This window comes from Pinus tabuliformis, chromosome J (genome assembly GCF_031772625.1).
Source record: "Pinus tabuliformis cultivar Carrire ecotype Pingquan chromosome J, CPIR1, whole genome shotgun sequence".
NCBI lineage: Eukaryota > Viridiplantae > Streptophyta > Pinopsida > Pinales > Pinaceae > Pinus > Pinus tabuliformis.
Window position 1 is genome coordinate 198417730 of NC_142295.1, and position 7583 is coordinate 198425312.

Consider the following 7583-nt stretch of genomic DNA (forward strand, 5'->3'; position numbering starts at 1 on the left):
ATTTTTACATAATTACATAATACAAACTGTTATCACTGAAAATGCTGTTGTCAAAAAAAAAAAAAAAAAAATTTAGCCTAGCTTAAAGACAGGGTGTTTTCGCAGCGCCAGAATTCTTTTAGCAGTTTCGCAGCGCTACCTGTTTAGCTGGTTTCGTAGCGTGCTACGAAATTGGGAATTGGTTCGAGTTTTCAGTGAAGGTCCAAATCCTAGTATGCCTATTGTACAGAGTTTTGCTTCCCTCCAGGAATGTTGATGAGAGCAGTGACAGAGTGTTCAAGGAGACACCCTATGATGATGCAGCTATTGTGGGATTGGCATCAAGTACATTAAGGGAGTTATCTCTGAATTCTGGCTCATGGGTGATTGTGAAGGATGTCCATACTAATGTGGGAGACTTGCAAGAGTTTTTGTGTTGAATCCTCCAGACAAAAAATCTATTAAATTCCACAAATCATAGAGAGTATTATGTTCTCAGCTGGCATGCTTGAAGCATATGGGCCTTATGTCAGCGTACTGTTTGTTTGGCTATGGCTAATAGATAAAGGCTGGTAAATCCTATTGTCATTCAACTACAAGTTCTTGAGTTGAAAGTATTAGTCTCGGCCTAAAGATCAAGACATAGCTAGTCAAATTTCATTCAAAAATATTCCTCAACCGAAAGAGTTCAAATAAGGTATTTATAGTTGCGGTGCCTCATCTACACTTATATATATACAGTCCAAGACGTTGAAGAGGTGAAAGCTATTCCTGGGCCGTCACTGATCTGGGTGTTGTGTTTGACATTTGGGATTGTCTTTTCACAATCTGCAACCTCTTTCACAAAACAGGGCGCCACAATGGATTGAAAGATTGGAAAAACATTTTGAGATCCCTCCTGCAAGCTTACAGAGTATTTTTGACCTATCTATTATTCCACTGTTGCCTGTATATGACCGCATCTTTGTTCCGATTGCATGGAACTTGACAGGGAATGAACGAGGAATATTTATGATAAAGTTCATGTTCACACCATGTTCAAGGATAAAGAGAAGGATACCTCGGCGTTTCAATCTGGGGATGATTGTTTTTTCTGTCATAGGTGACCTCTAAGGTAGGTAAGTGCCATGCAAGTGTTGGTATTGATGCATTGAAGGAGTTATTTTTAATCAGTTTGCTGCTAGATAGGAAACTGAAGTATTTTGGCCAGCAATCTCTCCATGTTCTATCAGAATCAAAGGATGCAAATTCACTTCTTCTATTTTGGTATTGGGAAGATTGTCTAAAGCAGAGCTTTGAGCGCTTTGTCATTGCATTGGAAGATGCTTCCAAAGATGCACTACCTTTCTTAAGAGACAAAGCCTTGAAAACAATGTTTGATCTTCTTAAGGATAAACCTGAACAAGAACGCAAGCTCCTTTCGACACTTGTGAACAAGCTTGGTGATCCAGAAAGGAAAGTGGCCTCAAACGCTGGGTATCTCCTGTCACGTCTACTAACTGCTCACTCAAATATGAAGGCAGGCGTGGTTGATGAAGTAGATATTTTTGTGTTTCGTCCCCATGTTGGACTGCGGGCAAGATATTATGCTGTCATTTTTTTAAATCAAATTCTGCTTAGTAATCATGGTGATGGACCGAAGCTGGCAAGACGTCTAGTTGACATATACTTTGCACTATTCAAGGTGTTGATTTCCATGGATGATGAAGCGGAAAAAGATGCAAAGAGTTTGAAAGACTCTAAGGATAAATGGAAGAATATTTCGAAAAAAAAAACAAAAAGCAAGATTCCTTATCTGAAGCTGCTGCTGAAATTGATTCAAGGATTCTCTCTGCATTACTAACGGGTGTTAATTGAGCTTTTCCTTATGTTTCAACTGATGAAGCTGATGTTATCATAGAGAAAGAGAGCACGTGGTAACATGCAATCTTATGTAATGAAAGCTAATGATGGATATAGCCGACACCGGGATAGAGATGTAGCAAACGATATTAGCTGTTCGTTCATTAGCTCTGCCACCGACGAAAGACAGAGACACAGTTCCGAACAAGAGCTCTCAACAATTGATTGAATCATGAATCTTTAGGGACATACAAAACCCTTGTATCCAAAGGTTGCTAGATATCATCTACCAGTTTTTCAACATGAGGTTTCTCCTCTGTTTTATCCATCAATCAATGGCGGTTACCCTGCACAAGACCTTTTGCAGCCTTGGATGGACGTCGATTCCAACATTCAACACAGGTTTCCTCCAACAGAGACAATTATGCCAGTGTTAGAAGATTTGGGAATACATGGATCCTATGCCAGTAGCATTCAGTTTGGAAACAACAAGTCCTTTGGTAGCAGACTTGTTTTTAATTTTATTTAATGCTTCCGAATAGCTCTTATGTCAGAGGTTTTATGCCTACCACTTTAAACAATTCCGTTTTGGTGAATACTGCCATTCATTATGAGAGTATGAGACCAGCTATGGCACCATGGATGGATCTAAGAAATACAGGGGACCCTCAGCATTTGAGCTCGTGTTTTGTTGCTAAGAATATTGGCTGGTCAACTTTTCAAGATGATGCCTGTGCATGAAGTAGAATTTTCTATGATAAACATATTTCTGCTTTCGGTTTGTTTTGATAGTAATGTCTTCATTGTGTTTAAGCACTAGCCAAAGGAAAATCTTGTCAATAATAACCCTCTCTTTTGAAAGAAAGATGGAGATTACAGAGAACAGATCCATGAAGGCAAAAAATGAAGACATTACAGAGTGTGGCTGTGAGACTGCACTAAAGGAAGAATAGATGAACCCTAAAGAAAGGTTGAGGCTATTAATCATGCTTATTTACAAGTTGTCCTCATAACCTTGTCCAAAGCATCAATTAGGCATAATGAATTTTTAAAGGCAGGGAAGAAGACTGTGTTTTCTAAATCACACAGCAGTTTCGTAGCGCGCTACGAAACTGCTGTAGGTGATGATTTTAAAGCGCAGAGCAGCTATTGTGATACTGTGAGCGGGAGTTGAGGAAGAGAAACACCTGTCTACCAACACCACCTACAGCACATCAGAAACATGTCAGCATTCCACACCTGGGGTTATTAAAAGACTTGGGAACATGCTGCTACACTTTCGGAGAATGTTGGGAGGCAGAGACCGTTAAAATAGAGCACATCTTTTGGTCAATTAATGAGCCATCAGCGCTTTCAAGCATCCGAAGTCAGCGTTCCTTGCATCTGTAGCTCAGTCATCTCAACCCAAGCAGCAAAAGGACATGTGTCAAGAGCCAGAACAGCATCGTGCTACGAGGAGCAAAGATTTTGGATTTTGATTAAATGAAAACCATTTGTAATTTCAGTTTAGTCATTATGTAATTAATAAGTTAGTTATGCACTAGATAGGGAGAGTCAATAGCCACCTTCGAGGCTCCCCTCATGCTGGAGGAGGAAGCTCGAGGTGGTTAAGTTTGCTTGCCTATATATGGATCAATGTTGGATGTAGAAAGGGTTGGACATTTTATACAAAAACAGAGTTATTTGGGCCAATGTAAGACTTGTTACAGTAATAGTAAAACAGTGTTGATTTCTTCTCAAGATTCTCGATGGATTATTTTGTTCAAATATAGTGGTGGTGTTTTATATTATATGTTCTTTTACAGCCTTGTTATAGCACAATCACTCAGAATTCATATCTTATGCTCTGACTTCCTGTGTGTTTGGCAAGCTGTGGTTTTTGTGGAGTATGTTTGAACATTTAATGCAAAGAGCCTTGACTTCCATGAAATGACTATGTTTTTCTTGTTTACTTAGTGTATGAGACTCCATAGCCCAATGAGGACCAGTTTGATATGTATCCAACCAGCTTTTGTTTTCATGAATGAGTAAAGAGTTAGCCATCTGTTGTAGTGAAGGATTTTTATCAAGAGTCTGTGAGAGAGCCCTCTCTGACCAAAGAGGCTAATCTTTGGTCTAAAGTTTGGTTGAAAGAGTTACATGAAATCTTGCTTGGTTGCAGCCCTTAGTAGTGATTTTGTGATAACACAAACAACAACAGATTTTTACCAATTAGAAATTTGCAGATTTTTACATAATTACATAATATGTAATTATGTAATATGTAAAAATCTGCAAATTTCTAATTGGTAAAAATCTGCTGTTGTTTGTATTATGTAATTATGTAAAAATCTGCTGATGTTTATGTTCTGTAATTAGGTAAAAAAACATTTGGAAATTTGGTAGATCTAATTTCTAATTGCTAAAAATCTGTTGTTTGTATTATGTAAGTATGTAAAAATCCGTTGTTGTTTATATTTTGTAATTATGTAAAAAGGGTTATGTTTTTTTAGGAAAAAACATGAAGGGGGGGAACAATGGCATGAGGTCTTTTATATACATGATAGCATAAGAGCTGAACCATTTTATCATTTAGGACTGGAGAATCTGATTCCAAGAAAGGAAGAAATTGTCAAAATAGAAATTGTCACTTGGACATTTAACTAAGTTGTTTGCAAATTCCGCCCTACAGAGCCATTTTGAGATTATTCACCTTCAATCCTTTGTTTTTTTAGGGAGAACATCCTTTCCTATCGATCTCTTCTACTTTGGGGATATGGCAAGTGGAGAAGGAGGTGCAAGTGGATCGGAAAAGGTAAGCTTACTTTGTTTTTATAGAATAATTACATAATATAATATGTTTTATTTTTTGTTTAAGGTTTGAAGTTAGAATTATAATTTTATAATTATACTTTATGGTAAATCATTGAAATTTGGACAGGGAAAGAATCCAATAATGGAGACCTTGCTTGAAGATGTTTTTGGGACAGAAGGACTCAAAAAACTTCATGCTTTGGATGCTAAATCCCTAATCCATTTTCTTAAGACAAAATCCCCTGAAGCTAATCAACTAGGTCCATGTGATTAACAAGATTTACGAGAATCCATTAGTTCCCCATCCTCCCTTGGATCAAGAAAAATATCGAAAAAAGTGTCATTGACATCAAACACCAATAATGAAGAACATTGTGTTGAAACATCTTGTGTGATGGCAACTCCTGGGACTACAAATTCTTGTTCAACCTCAGCTTATGCATCATCTATTGGTAGTTTAGGTACCAAGATAGAGTATGACCCTGTCTCAGGGGAGATAAGAAGGACAGATGCAGGAAAACAATTCTTAAATAGGCTAAAGGACTCCTGCCTTCAACGATTTAGAGATCATCTTCACCTCACATTCTCCAAGATTCCACTTCACCTAAAAAAGATGGTGGTACAAGACATAGAGAATGAATTTGGTACTGGTTGGTCGGTTAAGAAGATAAAATTGCAAATGTCGCTCAATTGTAAGAGGTTTCGTTGCAACCAAACAAGAAAAATTTAAAAAATGCCTCAAGATCAAAGACTGAAACAAAGACCATTTGACATACCTTTTAAAGTATGGAAAGAACTTGTAAAATCATATGAGAAGTTGGATGCACAAAGAAAGGCCGACAATGAGAGCATTCAGGTATTGAATTTTTCATTAAACATTATTTAGAATGTATTAATACTTATAAGTATCTTAGACATGTATTTGTGTGAAAATAAATTGAATTGGTTTATGTTTAAGGACAAGGAATCAAAGGTGAGGTTAACCAAGACAAAAGTCACTCATCATAGTGGCCAGAAAGGTTTAAAAGCACTGATAACAACCTTTGTAAGTATATTAAACATGTGATATTTTTTTAATAAAGTTTGTACTAGAAGAAAGTCAGTGTTATCTAATTTCTCCCTATTTACTGATTGATAGGAACTAAAATATGGAAGACCTCCAAATCATTTGGAAAAGGAGGTGCTGCAGCAAAAGAGATGGGTTGAATTTGTTGTTTGGATGGACTCTATGGTATGTAATCTTAGTTGGATTTCCAGTATACTTTTGAACCGTATTTTCATTTTATTTTTTAGTACTATTAGATATTATATCTTACCTCATTTTATGGTTAACATTGTATAACAAAAACATGCGTTGTGTTATGTAATTAATACTAACATGTAATATTGATTTTTTTTTGTTAGAATGCTATAGGTAATGATTGCCAAGACGATGATTATGATGATGATCGAAATTATGTTCAACATATATCAGGAGACGATGAGGATGATGGTGGTGAAGGAGGAGATGATGATGATAGTTGCGGTGTTGGTGATGATGTGGATCAGAGTAGTGAGGATGGTCAAGATGATCATGAGGATGATCTTGGTGGTGGTAGCTAGGCATGCACATGCATTGTTTTTTATGAAGAAATTATTGTGTAGAATGACATTGTTATGTTTAGATGGGTGTTGTGAATTTACCCTATATCAATGAGACATTTTGATTTTGTAATCATACGATGAGTTTGATTTGATTAAAGATGATGATGATATTATCATTATTATATTTTTATTTGATTTATATATTGCAAAGTATAATCATTATTTTGATAGAGAATTATAATGTCTGGTGATATTACCATCTTTGGATGTATGTTGTTAATTTATCGTAGAATAATGATATTCATGAAATATTTTGATTTGTTAATCATATTTGAATTTTAGTTGTTTTGATTAAAAATAATACTGATTTTATTAGTATTATGTTGCTATTTTATACATGTCTTGAAAATTGTTAATGACACATTGTTATTTTTTAGGATGGATGTTGTCAATTTCTCTTAAATTTCTTTACAAATGATTTTGAATTGTGATATCTGCTTTAATGATATTTAGAAACTATCATGTGTTTCACTATGAATCTATAAAGGGGGTCATATATGTAAAGAAAAATATACTCTATATAAGAAGTCAAATGCGGATGTAACCATGGGTGCAAAATTGAAAGTAAAATTGGATGTTAAACTAGGAATTAATACAAAATGCAAACAATTGGCATACAAAGTGTTTTAAATTAGAAGTGAAAAATTGTGCAATAGTTAACACAAAGAAGGGAACAAAACATGGCATACAAAAGGATATCAAATTGGGCAAAAACAAGGACACATAAATGGGCACCAAATTAGATGCAAAAAAAGACAACAACTAGATGTAAAATAAGATGCAAAGTTGATTGTTAAAAAGAAGCAAAAAACATTACAAATTAAGATGCCAAATGATGATGCAAATAATGGTGTAAATTTGGGATGCAAACTTGGGTGCAAAAAAAGGAAAAAAAAAAAAGATGTAATAAAAGACATAAAACAAGATGCAAAATGGGGCTGAAACAAGGTGAAACCAAGGATGCCATATTGGATGTAAAAAATGATGCCTAATCAAATGCAAATTTAGGCTCAAATTTAGACACAAAAGTATATGCAAATGTGGACACAAAATGAGGCAGAAAAAGATGCAAATTTGGATGAAAAAGTGAGTGTAAAAAATGGTGCAACACTGGACACAAGTAGACACAAAAAATGGTGCAAAAATGGGCATAAAAATAGCTTAAAATTGGATGCAAAACTTGGTGCAAAAACAAATACAAAAGTAGATGTAAAAAATGGCTCTAAATTGAATGTACCATTAGACACAAAATAAGATGCAAATGTGGACACAACACATGACTCAACATAAGATGCAAATATAAATGAAAATTTGGATGCTCAAAA

General features: G+C 35.3%; 1 long non-coding RNA gene across 1 annotated transcript; it reads left to right on the forward strand.

Annotated features, from left to right (window-relative positions):
- The first annotated feature begins 5575 nt into the window (after positions 1-5575).
- On the forward strand, positions 5576-6051 carry LOC149226359 (uncharacterized). The gene is made up of 3 exons (XR_016247023.1): positions 5576-5659; positions 5753-5845; positions 6019-6051. It is a non-coding gene; the product is annotated as an uncharacterized LOC149226359 (long non-coding RNA).
- The last annotated feature ends 1532 nt before the right edge of the window (positions 6052-7583 follow it).